The 26753-nt window shown below is 44.7% G+C and overlaps 1 protein-coding gene across 3 annotated transcripts in view; it reads left to right on the forward strand.

The window, feature by feature from the left end:
* Positions 1–26753, forward strand: part of NAALADL2 (N-acetylated alpha-linked acidic dipeptidase like 2) — a 1083795-nt gene that overhangs the window by 397111 nt on the left and 659931 nt on the right. The gene's annotated exons all lie outside the window — the stretch shown is intronic.

Consider the following 26753-nt stretch of genomic DNA (forward strand, 5'->3'; position numbering starts at 1 on the left):
CGTTATTAAAAGTTATTAATATGTACATGGACTTTTTCTTTTTGGCCACTTTTTTAGACCATACCTCTGTCACGTTGCAGAATTATTCTGTGTTAAAAAGAGAGTTAGACATACATCATGTTCTGCATCTGTGTATGGGGCAAACAGAAGGTTCACAGTCTGGTGGTGGTACTTTCACAGCTCGTAACGTTCTGATAAAAAGGTATGAACAGAAAATGTCAATGTGCCAAAGAATATTGGGCATGCACTTACCTATGTTGAAAGGAAATTAATTGAATTATTAAGAGAGTAATTAGTATTCTGACCAAATAATGCTAACTTCAGTTATGAGTTTGTTGATAATCTAATCATTTTGAAGTGCGAAAGGTGTTTATGTGCATACAGTTGTAGAATATAACATTATCTGCTTCAGCGGCCCATGTCCATTGAGTTTAACATTCAAACCCACATTTTGTGACCAGTAGCATTAAACCAAAAGGACTTTTGCCTCAGTCAGCTTTGTAAAATTGATTTTGGCTTTTATATGTTTTAAATGTTCTTCCTTTCCTTTGTTTACATGGTAAGGTTTAGCTGAACTGCAAATTCAGACTTAAAAATGATCTAAAGCTGTCAACTTTTGCCAAGATTAACATGAAAATAACAGATGAGTTGAGGGTTTTTACCAGGTGTCCAATGAAAATCGTAAGTGAGCCCAAATTTTCCTCAAAAAACATCAGAGATCCTGGCCAGAATTTCAGAGCAGGAAAACTTTACGCATCTTTATATCTAAGCAACCAATATGATTTAAACTATTTGTATTTCTTTTGATTAACTGGCTGGCTTGCTGATACAACCAAGAGAGAATACATACAAGCTTGGCTTTCTAAATATCTCGCTGTGATTAAACTAACATTTGAAACAGAAAAGTGAAAACAGGGAAGACCCCAAGTCAAAAAAAAGAAAAGAAAAAAAGAGGGAGGGTACTTTTGGCACTTTGCTTTGATCTGTTAAGATGGTAGTCAACTGGAAATATTACATCAACTTTGGACCGTGACCGTCAGAGTTGATAGTTGATTTGAATTGTGTGGAATCACATTGTCCTTTGTCTAGGCTGGGAGGAAGCAGTGGCGTTGCTACAGTGACCAGGCTGCAGACTGGAAGCAAGCAGCTGGAATCCCCAACTCCCAGACCCATCAGCAAACTTCTGTTGGGTCCAGGGAATCATTGCAACTCATAGTGCTTCCTGCAAAGTGGAAGCAAATGCAAAGGCAAATGCAGGGTTAGATCCAAAGGGCCTGCAGTGGAATGGGTGCACCCCCCTTTTTGACCACGTGGCAGGAGCAGCACCTGGGCAAGTCTGAAAGATGTTTAGGATCCCTTCCCTTCACTTCTCCTGTGTGTTCAGAGGTGCATCACCTCCTAGTCCATCCCCCCTCCCTCATCTGCCACTGCCAGTGCTGTTGTCCTTGGGATAAAGGGAGCTTGTCTTCTGCTGCAGCTGGGCTGTGGTACAGCTGAGCTCAGCTTGGGACTGCGGCAGCAGCAGGAGTGGGGAACAGGTAGGTTTCCCCTCCCTGTGCCTGCTCCTAGGCTGGTTGGGAACCTCAGCAGAAGAAGGCAGGAAAAGGAAACCTGCCCCCCACTGCTGCTATCCTGGGCTGAGCCCAGCCCTTGTGGAGTCCAGCTGGAGTGGTTCTGGAGCTCCCCTGCCCCCCAGAACAGCAGGGACACGCATAGTGGTAGGTGTGGGAGGTGGAAATGGGGAGAAGAGGAGAGAGGACATGCTTCTGGGTGGGGAGGGGAGTTCTTTCCTTCTTTGGGATTTGAAAAAGCCCCTGGCTGTTGCACATATAGCACAGTCTGCCCATGTCAGTTCAGGTGAGAAGTGGTAGGAGGCTTGGAGCAGGAGGTGCAGGCACCTCTGTGGTGCTGGTTGTTGTTCCCACACCCTTTCTTTTAAAACCCAGAATCTGCCCCTCTCCCCATGTATAATTTATTAGTAAGGCTGCTGATAGTACTTTTCAGACTGAGGATTTATTATTTATTTATTTTTTTGATTATGAGTAAATTCAAAATATTTTGATTTTATTTTTCAGCCATCATTATAGCTGGATAGAAAGTTTGAATTTTTTCCCCATGCTAAAAATAATGGATGCTACATTGGAGCAATTCCAAAAATGGTATAGACAATGGAAGCTTGGGACAGTCTCTAAGGAAGACTACTTGACAATGGCCTGTACTTGTAGAGAACAGATTAGGCAAGCTAAGGCAGAAATCAAACTAAAACTAGCTACAAGAATCAAGGACAACAAGAAGCCCTTCTTTGGCTACATAGGGAGTAAAAACATAACTAATGGGAGTGTGGGGCCTGTGCTCAATGCCTGAGGATGCCTGGCCACTACCACTCAGGAAGAAAAGGAACTCCTAAATGACTACCTTGCCTGGGTCTTTCACAAAACCAAGGGCAACAACATGCCAGGTAGGGCACAGAACGAGCAGGGTTGGATTGACACGGTTCCCACTATTGCCATAGAACTGGTGTACAATCAATTAAAGAAATTAGGCGTATATACATCAGCAGGACCAGATGAACTCCACCCAAGGGTGCTGCAAGAGTTGGCTGAAGTAATTGCAGAGCCCCTGGCAAAGGTCTTTCAAAAATCATGGGCTTCTGGAGAAATCCCAGAGGACTGAAAGAGGGCCAATGTTGTGCCCATCTTCAAGAAGGGGAAGCATGAAGGCCCAGGAAACTACAGGCCAATTGGCTTAACTTCTATTCCTAGGAAAATCCTAGGAACATTCATCAAAGCCGCTACATGTGACAAACCTGCAGAAGTCGGTACTTGGCCCAGTGCTGTTCAATATCTGCATCAGTGACCTGGATGAGGGGGTGAAAAGCCCATGGGCAAATTCGCGGATGACACCAAGATATGGGATTGTGTGGACACGCTCACAGATAGGCTGCGGATACAAGCGGACCTAGACAGGCTGGCATTTGGGCAGAACAGAACCAGATGAGGTTCAACGTAGAGAAATGCAAAGTGGTGCATATGGGAAGGAGGAATCCCCAGCACACCTACAGGCAGGGCAACACTAACCTGACAAGCACTACAAATGAAAGGGATCCGGGGTAACAATAGACCCCAGTATGAATATGAGCCGGCAATGCGATGCAGTAGCTGCTAGGGCCAATAAAACTCTGGCATGCATCAATCAATGCATCTCCAGTAAATCCAAAGAAACGATTCTCCTGCTTTACTCAACATTGGTGTGGCTGGAGCTGTAGTAATGTGTCCTGTTCTGGGTGCCACACTTCAAGAAGGACAGGAGGGTTCAGAGAAGGGCACCCATATGATCAGAGACTTGCACGGCAAGCCATATGAGGAGACGCTAAGGGATCTCAGATGCTTCAGCCTAAAGAAAAGAAGGCTGAGAGGGGACCTGATTGCGACTTAGCGCTATATCAGAGGCGTACATCAGGGGCTCGGTGAGCAACTGTTCACCAGGGCGCCCTGAGGGAAAACTAGAAGCAACAGCCACAAACTCCTGGAAGATAGTTTCAGGCTGGACATTAGGAAAAACTTCTTTACCACTAAGGTGTCCAGACTATGAAACACGCTCCCCCCCAGAGGTGGTGCAATCATCTACCCTAGAGGTCTTCAAGAGAAGACTAGACGGTCACCTGACTGGGGTCGTCTGACCCCAGGTATCTTTCCTGCTCATGCAGGGGGCTGGACTGGATGATCCTTCCAGCCCCATGATTCTATGATTCTAAGTTATTTCTTCTACAGACTAATAATTTATTGTGCCCTAATGTTTTACTAGAAACCTTGGTTCTCAAAGCTAAAATGTTTGCCTTAAGCACATATTACTCTGCCTTCTTTGCAAGGTTTTTGTTTTCTCTAACTTCGTATATTAAGGTTTTATCTGTCACACTGAGGTGTATGTAATATAATGTATGCTCATAATGAATAACTAAAGAGTATAGCTCTCAACACTGACCTTAAACACTGTCAAACACTTGTTCTGATGTTTCATTGTTCAGACAATAAGTCAAGATTGCTTTATTGCATTTTCATGATAACATAAGCAGTTCCCTAATGGAATCCAATAGTCGTCATTTTGTGGAACTGTCCAACTGCATATATCAGCTGGCACTCCATGGAACATTTTTTGTCCATCAAAATAACAGAAAATAGCCATATTGTCATGTTCAAGATTGTTGGCCTGATTTGCAAAATTGTTGACTACCTGCAAATCGGGGGCGGGGAGGGGATGTGGATTCTGGGGCTCAGTATCTTTGAAAATTGGGGTAGGAATTCCTTAACGGTAAATCAAATCTGATGCAGATTATTTGGGGAAGAAAATCCCTACAGCTAACCTTGCCAGTTCATTGGAATGAAAATTGCATAGTAAGTGAACCCGGAAGAGGAAAATGTTAACATTGAAAGAGTTATTGGAAGTGGCAGTGTCCAAGAACACTTGCTGCACAGACTTACAAAATCCTACTTGCTTAGGCTGAGGGGTTTGGGTTTTTTTTTGGTTTTGGGTTTCTTTTTTTTCTTTTTGAACCAGCAAGTAAAATAAAATCTTATTTTATTGCCACAATTATCATTATCATGATAACAGTGGGTGAGATTTTGTGCATGGACTAATACATTTTCATGAACAGAGTACTTTTAGCTAAGCTTGCTCAAGAAGATATAAACTGGGATGCCTGCCTGCTCTCCCCTATGGTTTCCTTAAGAGGAAATAGCTTTAAATTGCAGTCAAAGCTCCATAGGAAGCTTCTCAAAAAATATTTAATGGAGTTTCCATTCAAGGTATGAGTGTTCACCTTTTTACCCATCTGTACTGTATATCACTGTAATGCATTTTGAAGTCATGTTTTTCATCTTGTGTGTAAAATGTTAAATGAATAAGTGTACTTGGCTGGAAACTGCAAAACGAAGAGAGAATGGGTACAACAAAACAAAGTATAAAATCCCTTAATTTAGGAATTTTAGAAATCAATACACAAAAGCAACAAAAAGCATTAAGAAAGCACATAAACAACATGCATAACACACAAATGGGGGAAGTTGTCATACTACCTAGGATGTGCATTAGAGTGCAAAAGGAGCTTAAGTATTCCATTAATGTTTAAAGGTTTTGCAAACATAGGACAAGATGTTAGTACGCTTGAAAAAGATACGAGACTCTTCTTATTTTGCTCTCTAATAACTGTTGACAGGTAGTCTGGGCTGACAAAATTATGTACGCGACAGTAGAAGATACAGGCTTTTGGTTGTCAGAGCAACCTATATCTTCTGGAGCATGGGATAGTGGGGTAGATCCACTGAGATTTCTAAGTGAATACAATAAAAAGAGTGATGAGGATCTGGCTTAAATTGCCACCCACACTAGACATGCAAATGGGATTTTATGTTTAAAATGTTTATTAAGGGGGAAAAAAGGAATGGAACGTACAGGTATCTTAAAAGCATGTTTTATCTTAAATCATCTTAAAGTTAGAGAACTTTAAAAGCAGCATTTCAGAAATTGCTTCAGGGCTTTTTTTTTTAAACAGTTTTTCTCTTTAGTTGGTAAGGGTGATTGCTTATAATTCCCTGTGTTTGAAACTTATCTTCCCTTTTTTTTAAATGGTTTGGAATATTTCTGGCAGTCAGCTTCAGTTAGATGTGCCAGAATGTCTTTATTTTAACACCTGTTATAGGGGACTGCAAAAAAATGTGCCTTAGGAAGTATTTTCTTTTAAAGGTTGTCTGTGAACTTGGTATACTTCAGAGCAAAGCCGAAAACACGGAAAGTATTTCATGGTGTACCGTGTTCCCAGACAACTCTGCTACTGATCCCCAACTGCAGCTTAAATTAAATCTCTCTTTTTTCCATTGCTGGCCCTCTGCTAAGCAGAGAGTGTTGGTTGAGTGTTAGAGAGTTAATGGGCTACAAATTCTGATTTATGTTTACTGTTTTCATATGTGCTCTTTGAACCTGAGACTCCAGAGACAGACGGTTAGTGTATTTTAGCAACTGACATGTCAAAAAGAAGGATGGCCTTCTGGTTAGGACACTGGCTATGACTCAGGAATTTGAATTTAGTTTCTGGGTCTACCAGGTATTTTTTGTATGATCTGGGGCAGTTACTTAGGGCATTTTTACATGTGCGCCATGTGGAGGTGGGGGTACTTTAATTAGAGTGTCTCCAAAGCAGGTGGAGCTTTGCAACAGGTATGAAACTCTTGCAGCCCCGTAGAGCCTGCAGAGCTGCCAGCTCCTGCAGACATGGGAGGATCACCCACCCCTACTCTCCCTAAGATGAAACGCAGAGTGGTCATCATGGGAGACTCCCTCCTGATGGGGACTGAGGGGGCAATCTGCTGCCCTGACACCCTAGCTTGGAAAGTTTGCTACTTCCTGGGGGCCTGCATTCAGGACATAGCAGAGAGGATCCCAAAGATTATCTGTCCCTTTGACCACTACCCTATGCTCCTTATCCATGTGGGTACGAATGACACAGCTCAAAGCAATCCCAGCTGGGTCATGAAAGACTACAGAGCTCTGGGAGCAGGGCTTAAAGGGTTGGGGTGCAGGTGGTCTTCCTTGTTCCTCCCAGTTGTGGGTCCTGGGCTGAGGAGGGAGAGATGGGTTGAGGTAGTCAACCAAAGATTGCGGCGCTGAAGGTTTCAGCTTCCACGACCACAGTCCGCTCTTTGGTGAGAGAGCCAGTGGTCTGCTGGGGAGAGATGGCCTCCACCTCCACTGGGGAGGAGGCTTTTCTTAGCCAGACTGGCTGGCTTGCTCGACCAGGCCTGCCAGAGGTTGGGGGGATTATCGCCACTGCAAGCCCACTGGGCAACCCTTGTAAATCCAGCAGGCTAAGGCACTTAAGGGAATCCATCCCTACCCTAGCCCCGGAATGATCTATGGGGAAGATAGGGGCCCCCAATGGCACACTTGCCTGCCTGTATGCCAATGCCAGGAGCTTGGGGAATAAACAGGAAGAACTGGTCCTCCAACAAAACAAGAATGACTTTGACCTCATACGGATAACAGAGACGTGGTGGGACTCCACGTATGACTGGGCCACAGGTATAAATGGCTAAACCCTGTACAGGCGAGATTGTGAAGGTAAAAGGGGTGGGGTGTAGCTCTCTGTGTCAAGGACAGCTACACATTCCTCCAAATTAACATTGGCACCCAGGAAGAATGACTGGAGTCTCTCTGGGTCAAAATATGTGGGGAACATGGCACAGGGAACATCATGGTAGGAGTCTACTACAGAGCTTCTAACCAGAAACAAAAGCTGGACCAGGAATTTGCCAGGGAAGTGGCTGAGGCTGCATGCTGTCAGTGCATGGTTATCATGGGAGACTTTAACTACCCAGACATGTCATGGGAAGAGCAGTCAGCCAAATCCAATAGGTCGCAAAGCATCCTCACGTGTGTGGATGAGCTATACCTGACTCAAGAAGTCTATGGGCCGACCAGAGGTAAAGCATTGCTGGACCTGGTACTGGCCAAAGGGGATGACCTAGTTATTGACCTAAGAATTGATGGAAAGCTGGGTGATAGTGACCACGAGCTGATCACCTTTACTATCCATCGCAAAGCTGGCAAGTCAGTCAGCAATACAGAAGTCCTCAGGACAAGCTCAGGACGCTCGTTGTCGAGGCCCTAAGGGACCATGACTCGACAGGATGAGGAATCCAAGAGGAGTTGTTGCTTCTCAGGGGAGCAATCCTGACAGCAAAAGGGATGGCCATCCCATCTTGGAGGAAGGGTAGCAAAGGGGCTCAGGAACCCCCTTGGCTCAGCAGGGAACTTGAGGACCTCCTACACCTCAAAAGAGAGACTTACAAAGGATGGAAAGCTGGAGTTACCACCAAGGAGGAGTACTCAGCACTGGTCCGTACCTACAGAGAGTGGATCAGGAAAGTCAAGGCTGCAACCGAGCTCCACCCAGCTTCATATATCAAGGATAACAAAAAGTCCTTTTTCAGATATGTAGGGAGTCAGAAAAAAAGCAACATTGGACCCTTGCTGAACCAAATGGGACAGCTGATAACTGACACTCAGGAAAAGGCCAACCTGCTTAATGGGTACTTTGTGTCAGTCTTTCATCAATCCAATGGGACTGCCCTGCCTAGCAAGACACAGGATGGCCAGGGTGAGGGTGTATTTATACCCAGCATCGGTGTTGATCTAGTAAAGGGTCATCTTGAGAGGCTGGATGCCCTCAAGTCAGCTGGTCCTGACAGATTACATCCTAGAGTACTCAAGGAGCTGGCAGGTGTCATAGCCTGACCATTGGCAAAAATATTTGAAAACTTATGGTGCTCAGGTGAAGTACCTGAAGACTGAAAGAAGGCCAGTGTGGTACCCATCTTCAAGAAAGGGCGGAAAGTAGATCCTGGGAACTACAGGCCAATCCACTTGACATCAATCCCTGGTAAGATTCTTGAGAAAATTATCAAGGAGACCCTTCTGGATAAGCTGGCTGAAGGCCATATCCTGAGGGATAGTCAGCATGGGTTTGTTGCAGGTAGGTCTTGCCTGACCGATCTCATTTCCTTCTATGACCAGGTGATATATCACCTGGGCAAGGGCGAGGAAATTGACATCATATATCTGGACTTCAAAAAAGTTTTTGATCTGATATCCCATGATCTCCTCATGGAAAAATTGGCCAACTGTGGCCTCAGCTACACTACGGTCCAAGGGCTGGGAAATTGACTCCAAGGTCAGACCCAGAAGAGTAGTGGTTGATGGCAGCAAATCATTATGGCGCTCCCTGACCAGTGGCGTCCCCCAAGGCTCTGTCCTTGGAACGGTTCTCTTTAACATCTTTATCAACGATGTATACATTGGTGTCAGAACTGCACTGGCTGAATTTGCCGATGACACTAAACTTTGGGGCATAGCATCCACACCTGAGGACAGGTAGTGATCCAGGGTGACTTGGATAAACTTAGTAAGTGGGCAGACACAAACCTGATGATGTTTAATACTGATAAATATAAGGTACTCCACCTCAGGGAAAAAATACCCGCAGCATACTTACAGGCTTGGCAATGCTACACTTGTTAGCACCACTGCTGAAAGAGACTTGGGGGTCATGACTGACCACAAGATGAACATGAGCCACCAATGCAATGTCGCAGCTGGTAAAGTAAACAAAACTCTGGCTTGTATCTATAGATTCTTCTCAAGTAAATCTGAGGTTGTCATCCTCCTGCTTCATGAGGCTGCAGCTGGAGTACTCCATCCAATTCTGGGCTCCACAATTCAAGAAAGATGTTGAGAAGCTTGAGAGAGTCCAGAGGAGAGCCGTGCCCATAATCAGAGGGCAAAAGAATAGGCCTTATGAAGAGAGGCTGAGAGCCATGGGACTCTTTAGTCTGGAAAAGCGCAGGATCGGGGGGACCTGGTGGTTGCTTATAAGTATGAAATGGGTGTACATCAGGATCTGGGAGAACGTCTGTTCACCAGAGTGCCCCAAGGAAAAACAAGGACCAACGGTCATAAACTCCTACAAGACTGTTTTAGGCTGGACATAAGAAAACATTTCTTTACTGTCTGAGCCCCTAAGACCTGGAATCGGCTCCTTCCAGAAGTGGTGGAGGCACCTACTCTGGACTCATTCAAGAAAGGCTTGGATGCTTATCTTGCTGGGATTCTTTGACCCTAGCTGACTTCCTGCCCCTGGGGCAGGGGGCTGGACTTGATGATCTTTGAGGTTCCTTCTAGCCTTGATGTCTATGAAATCTATGAAAGCTCCTCTAATGAAACTGCCCTCAGTGTGTTGTGTATTATTGACCCCACACTTCAAAATGGTGGTGGGGCACTTTAACTCGAGCTCATTGAATGAGTTTTAGTTAAAGCACCCCTGCCACCATTTTGAAGTGCACGAACACTGATACATGAGATGTGGAGGCTGGCTGGAGCATGCTAATAAGCACACTCCAGTTGACTCAATTAATCAAGTCTACTCCAATGCACAGTAATTACATCAGAGCAGCCTCCCAGTACATCTACAAGCACCCTTAGGTCTACAAACTGCTGATTAATCTGGCCTCTACCCATTAAGAGTCCTTAAAACACATACTCAGCTGTGCTCATGTCAATAATATCATGTAAACCAATAGAACTGCTTAGGCTTTTCTAGGTCAAAGCCAGCAGGCTCTACACTTTCTAGACATGCCCTTAAGAACAGAGGACAAAAATAATACTTCTCAGACAATGCTAAATTCTGGTCCTTTGGCAGCGTTGCTGTGGACTTCATTGGCCAAGATTGCAGCTCAGCTTTCATCTGTATTTTCTATTAACATTGCCAACGTGTGAGAGTAGAGAACTTCTCTTTCTGTATGCTTTTTTCAGTGCCGAATACAATGAGGACTCAGTCTTGGTGGGAGCCAATATCATCCATGGTAACTACATGGGATAACTGAGTGGGTCAAGGGAAGAATGCTGTAGAAAGGTATGCGAAAGTCTGATCTGTAAACAGCAATGGCCAGAAAAAAAAGAATTCTATAACACAGTGTTTAGAATTTTTCAGTACACATGAAAATGAAGAAAATACACCCTGATTTGTCCACCCCCAACCCCCACATCCTGAAACAGCCAAAAAGTTTAGGATCTTGCTATACATCACACAGAAAAGATAGTATTGGCCTTTCTGCTTATGTACCTACTCACTTTCACTCTTGCTTTCTCTCTTTCTCTCTCTCTCTCTTTGCCAACTCCCAACCCCCAGCCCTTCATGCAGGGAGTTGGTTTCAAGGGATCAGGATTTCTGATGAAAAACCTTCATAAAAAATTATCAGCTCTAGAAATAGCATTATCTGATCTGCAAACAGCAATGGCCAGAAAAAAAAAAAGAATTCTATAACACAGAAAACTGTAGTGTTTAGAATGTATAAGCATATGTAGGGGCCTCATACAGAAATTCTGTTTCTTCTGGGAGAGTCACTGAGAAACCACAAGTGCACAGGTGTTTACGCTTTTTCTCCCAGAGTAAGAATGACCACCCCAAAAGAAAAAAAAACCTGGGAACAAGTAGAATTAAATCACTCCCAGGAGAGTAAATGTCTGTACGTGCTCTGCTGGGTAATTGTTTTCTACCAGGAGAACAAAACTGGGAGAACTTTCCCAGGTGATTTGAAGGTGTGTTATGTAGCTGGGAAAAATGAAGCAGCAGTAAAAATTTGATTCTTGGAACATGCCAAAATTGGGAAAGGAAATGACAAGAGTATAATGACATTTATGGGGAAAATTAACTTTTCCCTACATAATTAATGTGGGCCAACAGTCTCCATTAAAGAACAAGTGTAAATAACAGTAGCATAGTTGCAGCTTTTTTCCCCTGACGGTTACAACAGATAAAGTTTAGGACAAATGATTTCAATGACAGGGACAGCAAAATACTAATTCTCTAAACCTGATTCTGCCCAATGAGAGAACTATCAGGGAATTCATCTACAAGAAATGAACATGTCAAAGGTGCAATTTTGTATACCCACATGTTATGTCCCCCACCAGGACAGGTTTAATATTTTGATCTGTTCTGCCTGCTATTTTTTAAAAAGCCATAGGGTTGAAAGCACAGGCTACATCATATGCTTTGGTGTCTAATTTTTGGGAAGATTAGCAAAATGCTGAAAAATATGAATTATATTAAAAATGTGCTGTTTCAAAACCAGATCTTAATAGACATTTTAAAAATGTAACACAATTTGTATGGCTTGCAGGAAAACTTTGCATCAGGAACTAAATATCTGCCTGGACTTTTAAGGTGCTGACAGACATGAGACCCCTATGCCCTAAAAAACATAAGTCTACTGGAAGAGAATGAAACAGCTATTGAATTGATTGAATCAGCTATTAGATAAAAGTACCAAAAAGCCCAATCTATACAGACATTGGACAGTCTGGGTTGAACTAACTCATTGCCTGTATTGGGCATGCACAGTGGTTCCCTAAGCTTAAAGTGTTGGGAATATTTATTCATGTCTGTACTCAGTGTGAGGCCAGAGACAGACATTACACATAAGCCAGTTTAAGTGATCAAAAATTGGTTTAAACCTGTAACTGAGCAGATGTTCAGTGCACATAAACCAGTTTGAAAATGGCTGAAACTGGTTTGAGATAAACCTGGTAAAATATAGTATTGGACTTACTATATCAAAATGGTTTATGCATTGTCTGTCACAAACCCTTTGCTGGTTTGAGTTAAATCAGAGACCCCCCAGCATCCCTGTATGCTCTCTTGGCTGGGTGGGGCTCTCTGTTCCAGCCTAGCCCAGCTGGCCCTGCCCCTCAACTCCCCCGCCTGTGCAAGGGCAGGCAGGGTTGGAGGTCTGGCCAGAGAGGGGTTTAATTCTCTTCTCCCTGAGCCACCAGCGGGGACTGCAGCCAGGTCTACCCGGCACTCCCTCCTCACCCTTGCCCAGAATAGGCCCCTGGCTGTCCCCTCAGCTGGAGGCCGCAGGGAGAAGGAATAACCTTGTCCCTGCCTGGTCCATGCCTCCTCCCTGCCACTGCACTGGGAGGCAGCAGGGCCCTTACTGGGGGCAGAAGCTCCTGTCATACTTCGGGGGAGTGCAAGCCCCTTCCTGGCAAGGGGCTGTGCTGAGGAGCTGGCCGAGCTGTGGCCGAGCTGTGGCCAGCTCTGCACGGCATCACCAGGGTCCCAAGTGAACTAGCGCTCCTGGTTGCACTAAACGACTACGACTTAGTGGGGCTGACGGAAACCTGGTGGGATCCATCCCACGACTGGGCGGTACATATCGAGGGCTATAGATTGTACAGAAAGGACAGAGTGGGGAAAAGGGGGGGAGGGGTTGCGCTCTATGTTAAGGAGCAATATACATCAACCCTCATCAAGACAGAATCAAAGGATGAAGTAGAAGGACTGTGGGTTAGGCTACATGGGGGGCAAGGAGAAAAGGATTTGGTGGTAGGGGTCTGCTACAGACCCCCACATCAAGGGGAAGAAATAGATTTGGGGCTCCTGAGGCAACTCTCAGAGACCATAAAAGCTAAAGAGGCGGTGGTCATGGGGGACCTAAACTACCCGGACATCTGCTGGGAGACACAGACAGCAAAGTCCCACCGCTCACGCAGGTTTCTAACCTGTGTACAGGACCTCCACCTGACGCAGGAGGTACATGGTCCCACTAGGGGGAATGCCTTACTGGATCTGGTATTGGCAACGGGGGATGACATAGTAGGGGACCTACAGATCGGTAGCCATCTGGGGGACAGTGATCACCTAAAAGTACAATTCAACATAAGGCGTCGAGTGGGTAAGGTAACCAGTAGGGTGAACGTGCTGGACTTTAGGAAAGCTGATTTCAACAAACTCAGGCGATTAGTGAAGGATGCACTGCAGAGTAGTAGTTTTGAAACGATGGGAGCCCAAGAAGGGTGGCTGTGCCTTAAGGAAGCTATCCTTCGAGCACAAAGCGAGACGATCCCCATGCGAGGTAAAAGAGGGAAAGGGGCCAGGAGGCTTCCCTGGCTGACCAGAGAAATCCAGGGCAGACTAAGGGCCAAAAGGGGAGCACATAAAAAGTGGAAACAGGGAGAGATCACCAAAGAGGAATATACCTCTTCTGCTCGTGCTTGTAGGGAGGCAGTTAGACAGGCCAAAGCTACCATGGAGCTGAGGATGGCAACCCAAGTAAAAGACAATAAGAAATTGTTTTTTAGATATATAGGGAGTAAAAGGAAGGCCCAGGGAGGAATAGGACCCCTGCTAAATGGGCAGAAACAATTGGTGACGGACAGAGGGGACAAGGCTGAACTCCTCAACGAGTTCTTCGCCTCAGTGTTCCTAAGCGAGAGGCACGACAAGTCTCTCCCTGGGAGTGTAGGGAGGCAGCAGCAAGGCACCAGACTTCCATGCGTGGACCCTGAGGTGGTGCAGGGTCACTTGGAGGAACTGGATGCCTTTAAGTCGGCAGGCCCGGATGAGCTCCATCCGAGGGTACTGAAGGCACTGGCCGACATCATTGCAGAGCCACTGGCGGGAATATTTGAATGCTCGTGGCGCACGGGTCAAGTCCCGGAGGACTGGAAAAGGGCCAATGTGGTTCCCATTTTCAAGAAGGGGAGGAAGGAGGACCCGGGTAACTATAGGCCAGTCAGTCTCACCTCCATCCTTGGCAAAATCTTTGAGAAAATCATCAAGGCTCACATTTGTGAGAGCCCGGCAGGGCAAATTATGCTGAGGGGAAACCAGCACGGGTTCGTGGCAGGTAGATCGTGCCTGACCAATCTAGTCTCTTTTTATGACCAGGTCACAAAACGCCTCGACGCAGGAGGAGGGGTGGATGTCGTATACTTGGACTTCAGGAAGGCCTTTGACACGGTATCCCACCCCATACTGGTGAACAAGTTAAGGGGCTGTGACTTGGATGACTGCACAGTCCGGTGGGTGGAGAATTGGCTGGAGGGTCGCACCCAGAGAGTTGTGGTGGATGGGTCGGTTTCGACCTGGAAGAGTGTGGGCAGTGGGGTCCCGCAGGGCTCGGTGCTTGGACCGATACTCTTTAATGTCTTCATCAGCGACTTGGACGAGGGGGTGAAATGTACTCTGTCCAAGTTTGCAGATGACACTAAGCTATGGGGCGAAGTGGACACGCCGGAGGGCAGGGAACAGCTGCAAGCAGACCTGGACAGGTTAGACAAGTGGGCAGAAAACAACAGAATGCAGTTCAACAAGGAGAAATGCAAAGTGCTGCATCTAGGGAGGAAAAATGTCCAGCACACCTACAGCCTAGGAAATGACCTGCTGGGTGGCACGGAAGTGGAAAGGGATCTTGGAGTCCTAGTAGACTCCAAGATGAACATGAGTCGGCAGTGTGACGAAACCATCAGAAAAGCCAATGGCACTTTATCGTGCATCAGCAGATGCATGACAAATAGGTCCAAGGAGGTGATACTTCCCCTCTATCGGGCGCTGGTCAGACCGCAGCTGGAGTACTGCGTGCAATTCTGGGCGCCGCACTTCAAGAAAGATGCGGATAACCTGGAGAGGGTCCAGAGAAGGGCCACTCGTATGGTTAAGGGCCTGCAGGCCAAGCCCTATGAGGAGAGACTAGAGAAAGTGGACCTTTTCAGCCTCCGCAAGAGAAGGTTGAGAGGCGACCTGGTGGCTGCCTATAAGTTCGTCAGGGGGGCACAGAAGGGAATTGGTGAGTATTTATTCACCAAGGCGCCCCCGGGGGTTACAAGAAATAATGGCCACAAGCTGGAGGAGAGCAGATTTAGATTAGATATTAGGAGGAACTTCTTCACAGTTCGAGTGGCCAAGGTCTGGAACGGGCTCCCAAGGGAGGTGGTGCTCTCCCCTACCCTGGGGGTATTCAAGAGAAGGTTGGATGTGTATCTGGCTGGGGTAATGTAGGCCCAGCACTCTTTCCTGCTTATGCAGGGGGTCGGACTCGCTGATCTATTGAGGTCCCTTCCGACCCTAGCATCTATGAATCTATGAATCTATAAGTAGGCCAGAGCCCTGCACCCCTCCCGCACCACTTACAGCATAGCCCCGGCTGTGAAGGAGCTCACTCTCCAAGAAGCCGCTGGCACCGGAGCACGGTTTACTGGGCTGGGCTGCAGCTGCCACTGTTCTGCGGTTGGACCAGCTCCCTTCCAGCCAGAGGGGACGCCTTCGGCCACTAGCCTCAGTATGGAGCAGCAGTGGCTGGAGCCCGGCCTGGCAAACCCCGCTGGCATGTGAGCAGTGTCTCCCTGCTCAGGGCAAACCCCTCCCAGCTGGAGGGGGCTCAATCGCTGGACACTCACATGGCAACGGGCTTTGCTGGGCCAGGCTGCAGCTGCTGCCATTCCGTGCTCGGGGCCAGCTCCCTCCTGGCCAGAGGGGGCTTATTCAGCCACTGCCCCAGTACAGAGTAGTGGTAGCTGCAGCCTGGCCAGGCAAACCGCGCTCCATTGCCAGCAGCTGAATAAGCCCCCTCCTGCCAGGAGGGGCTTGCCCGAAGCACAGAACAGGTCTGGCGCTGCCTGGCAGGTGGAGCAGTAACTGGTTAGTACCCGTGAGAGGCAGCAGCCCATCACGGCTTCTTGGAGTGTGAGCCCCTTCCCATTGGGGGCTGCACTGTGCAGCACTTGCGGGGGGTTTGCAGGGCTCTGGCCCGCTCAGGACCCCAGTGTTGCCATGAGCAGCTGGCCACAGCTCTGGTGGCCCTGAAGCGCAGCCCCTCACCAGGAAGGGGCTCACACTTTCCCGCAGTATGACAGGGGCTGCTTCCCCTAAAAAGGGCCCTGCCCCTCCCTCTGCAGTGACAGGAAGGAGGCATTGGCGGACAGGGATGGGGTATTCCTTCTCCCTCTGGCCTCCAGTGGAGGGGACAGCTGAGGTCCTGTTCTGGGCAGGAAGCAATGGGGGAGTGCCAGCCAGACCCGACTCTGGTCCCTGCTGGTGGCACAGGGAGGCGAGAATTAAACCCCTCGCTGGCCAGTTCAGCCTGGGTTGGCCATGCCCCACCACAGCTTCCCTACAGCTGAGGGTTTCTTTACCACTTCTTGGCCCGGGGCCTGAGCGACTGCAGGCATGTGCCCGCGTTGCCTCAGTGCAGAGAGCATGGTTGTTTGGTTACAAACCAGTTCAGCCTAGGCAGGTTAAACTAACCTGCAAAGGTTGAATCAGTTCAGGCTCTGGCTTTTTGGATGTCTGTCCCTAGCCTTAGTGTCTCTACATGTTCAGATAAAGAAGGAAGGAGTTTTGATCTTAACTAAGAGCAACTGAGGCAAAGTGTACAGATCTTGAACAAATTTGAAAAGAGATCCCGTGTTTATGAGCAGTGACTTTTAAAGTCAGACTTGTTGATAGAAGACCCGTGAAGATTTTTTATTACACGGGTTGAACTGTTTTCTTGAAAAGGACTCAGTAGACAGATATTAATTATCTCAAATAAGCCCTCAAGAGTATGTGTTAATATTGAATTATAGCTGGGTGACCTTGTGGTATCCTGATAAATTCCTAGAACTTTAACTTTCCACCTGTACTGCCAGAAGATGATACACTTCTTGTTTTTACGGGAACTTCATGGTATTTAATATAAGTTACATAACGGGATGGGAGAAAAAGCTGTAGGTTGGAAGAGAAGTAAGATCAGATTCAGCTATCCTTGTTTCCTAAGGAGTTTCACTGAAGAAAATGAATGGCTTGCTGAGTTCTATGTTAATGCTTCACTCCAAAGAAATTGGGAGCTATTCCTCAAAGAAATCACAGTTCAACATAGAATATGAGTGTCTGGTTCTGGCCAATAAAGATATTTGTGTGTATTTTTTTCTCTTCTTCCTCAGCCAATTTAAGAAATGAAGGAGTGACACACATGAAATTGTAATTTTTCTAATATAGTATGTTAGGCGTATACTGCAATATATACAAGGCAGATGTACACATAATGAGAGTATATAAATATGTATAAGGAAGCAGTACAGTAGTAAGAAACCCCATGGGAAGGATTCTGAATTTTCTAGATGTACAGTTTGATTTTGTGTGGAGTTTATGAGAGTAGGCCTTTTTGTTTCTTTATAATTCTTCCTTTCAAAGCCCTCCACATCCCTTTAAATTTATTTGTATATTTACCAACAAAAAAGGGACTCCAGACCAAATCCAGTTTCTAAGAATACACACAGCAACTCATGTTTAAGTCCCTGAAGATTTCTGTGCTGGTTTTTATCCACTCCCAATTATCTCTTTTACTTTTGTTAATCTTTTATATTAGTTTCCCTGTTCCAACGGGGAGTTTCATTCTTTGACATCCTCTGTCTCCTCCTGTCTTACAGGGAAAAAAATCTTATTGGTACCTGGTCCTGACTCAGGACAAGTGTTGCACAAAATTCAGGATGATCGATAGATGAGAAATGTCATTGCTTTTGTTTTTTGTGGTTTTCAGCCAAATGTTCAGGAAAATTCCAAACAAGTCTATTCATTACCAGGTATTGAAAAGCAATGGGAAACAGTATGGCTAACTCCTTTTGGCCTCTGACAACACCCACTATAGTTCTTAGACTTTCAACCACCATCACAAACACTAGAAGCCAGTAGGTCAAGGGTAGGACCCTGAGAAAATCACGATTTTGCAGACTGCACAGATACCGTGAAATCAGCCCCACACTACAATTTTTAAGGATCGTGAGCCTGTGCCAGAAAACTGCACGAAAGTTCAGGTTTCCCTTTGCAGTCTGGCAGCGTTCCAACCTACGAGGGGAAACTCGAGCTTTCGCAGCATCCCAGCCTGCAAGTGGGTGCCGGGGCCACGACCAGGTTGCAGCCAGGCAGCTGGATGAAGATAAATGTATAGGGAGCAGGAAGGGGAAGAGGGTTTGGAGGACCAGGACTTTGGGACTGTTGTGGTGGGGTGGAGGGGTGGTGTGTGCATGCCTGCCATAGGCGGTGGAAGGCCATGGCTAACAGGGCTTAGTTTACAGCTGCAGCGCGTGCTGGCCCTGCAACAGCCCTGTGGGAGGGAGAGGCGGGGGTGAGGCAGGGCTCAGCCCCCGCAAATAATATTTTCTCCCACTACTTATGCCTGCCACACATGCAGCACATGCACAGGTAAAATATCAATTTTCACGGGATATTCCCGGACCTACCGGGACCCATTTGCCAAGACAAATTGTAGTTCCATGAAAAATGATACTTCGCCCGCACATGTGCCGTGAATTTTCTACAAGAAATCTGTGATTTTCTCAGGGCCCTAATGAAGGGCCCTGACCATTATGAGTGTTATGAGGATGAGATCTGGAATGAGTCTGCATTGCAGACGCATCTACTTTTTAAATCACAGATACGTACTTACCTGGAGAGCTGATGCATCAGCTCAGAAACACAGATGTGTTTAAATGTAACGTGTTTATCAAATATAAATGAAGAACAAAGAGAATCACAATTAACTGAGAGCCCATCAGAATGTCTAAAAGGATTTTCAGCAGCAACTATAATATTTTTTGAGCAAAGTGGTCACTTTTCTCATTTACCCAAGTCCATTATAAACATTTCAAATTGCCTATATTTTTCAGGTGCTTTAATATTTTTTTCTTTTGTCTGATTCTTATTATGAACAAGGCAGACAAACTGTTTTTGTCCCTTCGTTTCAAAAAGTTTAATGTATTCAAATTTATGTAGAATATGTTAGCACTGGAGAGCGATCTTATTGTTGCAACATAAAAATGTTACCCATGTTTCCATCTGGAACGTGGGCAAAATTTCATTCCAAAACATAAAAATGCATGTTGTTACCTTACTTTCACTGTCAGTGTCGCAAATGAATTTAAATAGGCCATTGTAATACTATAACGACAAAGAGAAAAAGGCCTGTGACAGTGTTATAGCAATTATGCTATATGATATTTTTATCATACTTGCTTCTGTTTTCATTTTCATATATGCAGCACTTTATCATAATAAAAATGTAACGGGTTACAGAAATTCAGTGATAGCTTATCAAACTAATCTGATATAGCAGAATGTAACTCTTTACAAACCTAAGGCAGCACATCCCATGATTGCCATACAAAATGTCTGCAGCATTGTGTATTAGCTTCTGTCCCTAAAACCTTGTCCCCGGTAATCCTGCAGAGCCAGTGGGATTACCCCAAACAAGAACAAGGACTTTCAGAAATCCTTCCCTTTGCATCCCTCTAACTTAGCATAAAGAGGAGGGTCAAATCTCCTGTGTCTGTGAAAGGGAGACATTACTTACCGTCTACCTGAAACATAGACAATTAAAAAGAAAGATTAAGTCAGAATATGTTCTGGCTAAAACATCTGTCCCTTAACTTTTTGTCAACGTTATATGGTTTAAGTATCACATTTTTCTGTTTAAAATAATACACTCTTTGTCTCAGTGTGAAAGATTTTACCCAAAGAAGAAGAAAAGCTGACCTCCAGGATCTAGTAGTGTACACACTTACTTGGCCAAGATTTTATATCTTAAGTAGGTAAGGTTACTTCTATGTATGTATTTTCTTACTTTGCATCAAGGAAATGTCTGTCTTTTCAGCATTACTGCTTGAAATTGGGGTATTTAGCATGTAAAGTAAGAGCACCATCTCTGCTCCAGCAATTTCAAGCAGTAATGCTGAAAAGACAGACATTTCCTTGATGCAAAGTAAGAAAATAGGAACAGAAAGAAATACTTTTTTCCTGTACTCTCAGTTATTGGTGTCATAGATTTAACAATGGCAGATAAAAACAACAGCACTCCTCAATCAGCAGTGCCTTTTATATACCAATCATGTACCTTTTTAAATTCAAAGCAACTCTATTGTTGCTAATGCTGTTGTCTTCTTAAAGCTTTAAGTCTGCTTTGGATATGTCTTATGTCACTATAATACCTCTGACCATTAATGCAAATTGGCAGCCAGACAGAAGTCACTCTGAATTTAAGTCACTGTAATTTAAAGTAGAATCTGTTTCCCGTTGCCTTGAATGAGGGCAAGTGGGGTGATAAGGTAAGGTGCATCCTGAGCAGATAGAAAATCCAAATGAAAGCGAGTCCTTTCATTCATAACTGTATCTGTGTTAGCTAATTTCTTTACTGAAAAATTAAATGTGCTTGATCCACTAGTGACTTTTTCCAGTTAAATGATATAAGGAACGGATTTGGTAAGTGGGAAAGCATATTTGCATGTCTCTGCTTAAATTAAATGCTTATTTTCTTCTTTGTAATTGCACTAAACTGTCCAAGGGCACACATCATTGCACTCCTTCAATAGTGGAAGATACTGTGTCTTTTTGGTCTTGCCTCATGGTGCACCTAAGGCACTACAATAACATGCGCCTTCTTATGCCTTTTTGTTCAGAGGAATTTCAAATAAACATCAAGTGAATATTTTCTCATCCACACGGCATTTAAAGGCAGAGAGAGATTTACATGCGAAGGCACTGTCTGTCAGCAAAGCAAATATAGTACACCATGATTTTGTATGCCTGACTAAGTTAAGGCAATATTTATTTCATCAGTTGAGAGCTTGTATAAAGGACATTATTCCCATTGTGAGTGTCAAAAAGCTATCTTTAGCATTTTGCAATAGATACCCTAAACTCCCCTCTTTGATAAAGTACCTTTTGTCAGGGAATATATATGTTGGAAATTAGTAGTTCCTTCTGTAGTAAAACCTTGACATTGAATATAATTGAGGAGGTTAGTGTCGGCGTGTTCATAAGTATTACCTGTCATTTGAAATATGACAGTGCTGTAACTGCAAGACCTTGGGGACGTTAGTATGTTGGCACTGCCATCTGACTGCCTTAGCATCTACGAGACAGACTTCCTACTGACTTCGACCCTGAGATAATTAACATGGCCCTGGAGGCTTCTGCCTTTTGCTTTTGCACACTTGTTGTTTAATAAGTTTGTTGCTGTGCTTGTCTCTGATTCAACGGTGTGCCTTTAGGGAGAGAGGGTCCTTCACGGTCCATCATAGTTAGCTGGTTTAGTAGTGACTTCTGTGCATTTGTTTCTCTGCTTTTGTAGCAAATTAAAATATTGCAGTCAATTGGCTGCAATCGTTGCTAACTCGTTTCATTTCTGGGAAGTTGCACATGTTTATATTTTTTCAAAAAGCAAGGGGAAGGGAATTTTTAAAGCTTTACTTTCTTTTGCATTGATTGAGTCATATAATAAGATAGAACAGTAAAGTGGCATAATGGTATTCCAAAATAAAAGTACACTCGAAAAGCTTCATTGCAAGAATAATGACATTTTTACTTGTAACTCTCCCAGAGGTGCAGCCTGAAGTTAAAACGGATCAGTTAGACTTGGTCAAAGTTGAGTGTTTCCTTTAATCATTGGCTCTGGTTGGGACCACAGATATTTAGTTTGCTGTATTTCTGTGGTGAATTGCTGAATGCAAATCAGCTTTTAACAAGAAAGCAGAAAGCTATTTATGAGAACAGTGGCCTACTTCTTTAAAAGTTATTTTCACTCGAGGTGCCACACAGCTCTGGGGTGCCTTGAGAGCTTTTTAAGGGTACTGCAGTGTTAGCACTGTGCAAACACGATTCACAAGATAAACCAAAGATTTCTAATAGAAATTCATAGTGGTGGTTTTTCTGAATTATTTGCAACACAAATGCTACTCTGTTGTTGTTCTGTAGTCAAAAAGGAGTGCTAAGCGATAGCATTTTCTTAGGGGTGTCTCTAGTCTAAAAAGGTTAACAATGGGTGGTATAAGCAAAATGAAAGCACAGGATCTTTTTTTTTTTTTCTTTCTCTTATTATCTCTTCCCCCTTGAAATTGGGTGAGAGCTGTGTGTGTGCAACACAGAAAGAGGCACAACTGTGGTTAGGTACAGTCTGAAGGGTCTTGAGAAATTTGGCTGGATTGCTCTGGAAGGGTTTATACAAATAAGTTTATTTTGATCTTATTAATCCCAGTTCGATTCATGGTTGTCAAAAAAACTTTACATACTCTAGGAGCCCAAAAGCACAGTAAATCAAAAATGATCTGGACAACATTTGTTATCAGTTCTGTGTTTAGCAAGGAAATGCAAATTTGGCAGAATCATAAAGGTTCACAAATGTGTCTCATTTTTTTTCTCGGCTTGTTTGTCTTGAAAAATTCGACAAAATTGAATTAAAAAGTAAAAAGGAAACCAAATGTTGCACAATTTGTGGCACAGAAAAATGGGATGCTTAGTGCTTAGAAAGACTGACACAACAATTCCATCGATAGTTAACAGAAAAGGTTTACTAATTAAATAACGGGTTCTTATAGAAAAATGACAGGTAGGCTTATTGCAATATACAAACAAAACAAGCTATATTCAAGTCCAGTACTATTAACCGTAATAGTGGTTTTCTCACCAACATGAGCAAGGAAGTGGTTCTGATCTTTGCAGCTTCTCACCAGGTATGGATCTGTCACCGAGGGTGGTCAGCTGGGTGAAGGTTATGGTGGGGTCAGCGTAGTGTTTTCCCTTCTTGGATGAGCACTCCTTGCTGGCAACTTCCTTGTTCTCTTATGCACCTTTTTCAAAGCATATTTCTCGTAATGGGTTGAAGATCAGGGTCCAGACAAAGCTGGTAGGGTGGAGGGTTATTGTTCTTTGGTTGTGATGTGAATGTTAGCCTTTTGGATCCATCTCTGGTTGTTGTGGGTGAAACTGATGTACATAAAACTCCTGATTGCTCCGGAGGTTTATCATTTGCTTAACTGTGGTATGGTTTGATTGCTCGAGCCCAACACCCAAAACCAGAGGCACGCTACTTGATTTAATTTCAGTAGGACTTAGTTTCTTGAATTGAGCACCTTAGACCCTAAATTGTTAGATGCTGTATAGGTTATTGTGGTAGCAGGGCAGAACCCCAAATATTTCCCAACTGGCAGAGACACCTAGATTGGCAAGGAATGTGATAGCAAGGGAGAAGTAATCACTCTGAAAGGGGAGCTTGTTCATAATCACATTAGCGTAGTTGGTCATGGGTTGTACTTGATACTAGAGCCAGAGATGAGATTAACTTCAGGTGGTCCCAGTCACAAGTTTATATTTTTGTGCAAAAAGGCACTGATATTATAATTTAGTTATTTAAATTTCACATGTAGGTCTGGACAAGCTCTATGTCCAGCACCAATATGCTTTGTTTCTGCATCATTGAAAACAAATCTTTTGTTTTTATTTTTTTTCAAAATGAAATATTGTTTCCAGATTTCCTTGTTTTATTTTTTCTGATCAATTTAAAATAAAGAAAGAAAGAAAGAAAACACTTTAAAAACATCTGCATCCAGTATGAAACACTTTTTTTAGAGCCAAGTGAGACTGTGGAAAAGACTTACTGAACAAGACAAGGAGGTGACGGGATGCCACGCCGGGAGCCAAACACAAGAAAAGTGAAACCATGGTGGGTGGAACCGCTGTGGGAAAAGAACAAAAGAAAAAAAGCAGCTGAGCCGAGAGGAGCTGGGAACAGCTCCCGCATCCACATGGGCATGCTTTATAAGAGTGTGCCGGGGCTGATTGGCCAGATCCAGACACGACTAACAGATGGCAGTTACCAAACCGGGGGAAGAGGCGACGCGCCAGGGGACAGAACGGTGCCAAGGCCAGACGCCATATAGGTGGAGAGAATGGGGCCATAGGAGATGCTTGGGATAGAAAGATCACCACTAACCTGCGGCTCTAAGATCCCGAGAGCCTGAGCACCGAAAGGGTTCAGGACATCAATCTTGATGACACAGGTGGCAACATCGTGGTTGACGTTAGGCAGAGTGTGAGGGAGGCGGAGCCCCATAAAGGAGGAACAGCAAGAATGACCAAGGGAAGACGCCCAGGGGAGGTGGGACCAAACATCGTCCTCCTGATCTGAACAAAATCATCATCAAAGATGTGGCAGGTGAGGCTCCTGGGGAACTGACCCAGAGTCACCCCAATAATCAAGCTGTCCATCCGAAAGAGTCACAGCAAGGTTTGAGAAGAATCCACATATGTGATGCCCAGAGCCACGGAAGACTACAGAGACATTGCATTTAACCCCCAATCAAATTTTTTTACAACCCCCAAACAAGATTTTTCTAGAAACTGAACCTGTCTGTGTAATATGAAGTACACAGCTACAACGGTGTGATTTAGTAGTTAGCTATAATACTATTAATATGCTTCCCAAATTAGAGGAAGATACACAATGCTTCCTACTTGGCAGTATTCAGCTTGGAGGTTTGTCTGTTAAATTGGTCTGCTGGGACAAATCTGTTTCCTCTCGGGGACATAAGCAGTGCCTTCTAATATGAGGTAAAGCAGAATCTGTCTCCTGTTTTGATACACTAGAATTATGACTCGAGTCAGACAGAGAAAGGAAATTCAGTTTCATTGAGGATTTCAATGATTTAGGCCAGATGTTCACATCAAGGTGTGATAGGATTTGATGCACGATCCACACAATTGCACCTCCTGCCTTGACCCATGTGCATGGCAAGAAGTGTGATTGTGGGACCCAACTTCAGATCCAGTGATGTCTTATTGCTCGTGCAAGGGGAGTCTGGGATCGTGATCCTGGGCTTCCCCTGCACTAGCACATAGCAAGTGCCCACAGCTGACTGGGCTCACAGCCAGGGAAAGGCCCCAAGCATTGTTGCAGCTGTGAGTCCCTCAACTAACAGAGCTCGCAGTGATGGCAGGACACAGTGCACCCTTGTGACTAGGAGTCCCATCAGTGATGGGGCACCCAGCCACAGGCAAGCACTTGGCCACACATTCAATTAATAGCATGATAAGACCAAGCCACAAAGTTACTACACATTTTTTGGAATATCTTTGTGGCTTGTTCCTTCTTTTATTCCTCCATTGAATGTGTGGCCGGGTTAAAATTTAAGATGTGATAATTAGTTAATCGCATTCTAAGTGTAATGTGGAGATGGGGGCCTTAGATTTAGAATGAGAACCAAAAACCTCCACCAAAGGGACTGTAGGCCAGCATGTTGCCCCAGTATCAGAAGCCCTGAGGCTCCTGATTTACAGGCAGTCTGCTTGAAGGGTTGCCTCAGAGTTACATACCCTAGAAACTCTGGGAAGTTGAATCGCTGAAGAGCCCGGGAGTCCTTGCACCCCATCAGGTTGCCGGTTGTACTGCCAATGAACCAGCAGGTGGAAAGCTGCTCATATGAAGCTGGAAAGAAGCCCAAGCAAGTTTTGGCTGCCTGGGAGGATGTCTTGAGAGAACGTTTTAAAAAGTAAACTCTCCCCCTCCCAATCTTTCAATTGCAACAAATCCACCAATTCTAATAAATAATTTGTAGGATTTTTTTTCCCCCCAATTAGCTCCACCTCTGATATAGCAGAAGCACCAGCGCGTACCTGCGAGTAGCACCAGAGTCTGGTTTCAGAACCTTTTCAGCTCCAATTCCATAATGCACTTTGCTTGTATGGATCCCCCATGATCCGGGGACAACAGAGCAGACCGTACAATGAAAGACTGCGGGACCTAAACCTGTTCAGCCTTCACAAGAGAAGTGGAAGTGGTGCTGGCTCCTACCCTGGAGGTCTTTAAGAAGAGGCTTGATGCCTACCTGGCTGGACTCATTTGAGTCCAGTTTTTCTCCCGCCCAGGTGGGGGGTCGGACTTGAAGATCTACAAGGTCCCTTCCGACCCTACGCCTATGATTCCATGAGTCTATGATATGATCCCTGTGTCCTTATGGAGCCATGTGGGAGTCAATGGGACCGCTAATGGAGTTTGCCTATGAGTGGCCTTATTCTTCATTTTTCCATTTTATCAAGTGATTTAAACATGTCTCTAGGTCTATTGTGTTAAAGGGGACTCTGGATGCTCAAATCAGGATTATGAGCTAAATGTGCAGCCCATAAGAGTTGTGAAATTCATTACCAGTTCAACTTTTTAAAAAATGTTTGAAAATAAGTAGATGTTGTGCATGTCTACACAGGCTTAGCTTAATAACCAGGGATCCTGGGTTATACTGGAAAAAATATATGCAATTTTTGTATTAAAAAAAAAGGTAACCCGGAATCCACATATTTCCTTGATTAAAATGAAACACCACTATACACACACACACACACACACACACACACACACACACACACACAATAGTGGCGTTTCATTTCAATCACGGAAAAATGTGGACTTGTGGTTACTTTCTTTTAATCCAAAAGTTGGGATTTTTTTTTAATCGGAGAAAACCAGGATGTCTGCTCATAACAGTGTGCAGTAGCATGGCTGCTAAAAACAGTGCTAATAGCCTATTGTGCACTGTTATTAGGCTAATGTACAGTTAGCATC

The sequence above is a fragment of the Crocodylus siamensis genome, chromosome 6, assembly GCF_052110815.1.
Source record: "Crocodylus siamensis isolate JL-2025a chromosome 6, ASM5211081v1, whole genome shotgun sequence".
Classification (NCBI taxonomy): Eukaryota; Metazoa; Chordata; order Crocodylia; family Crocodylidae; genus Crocodylus; species Crocodylus siamensis.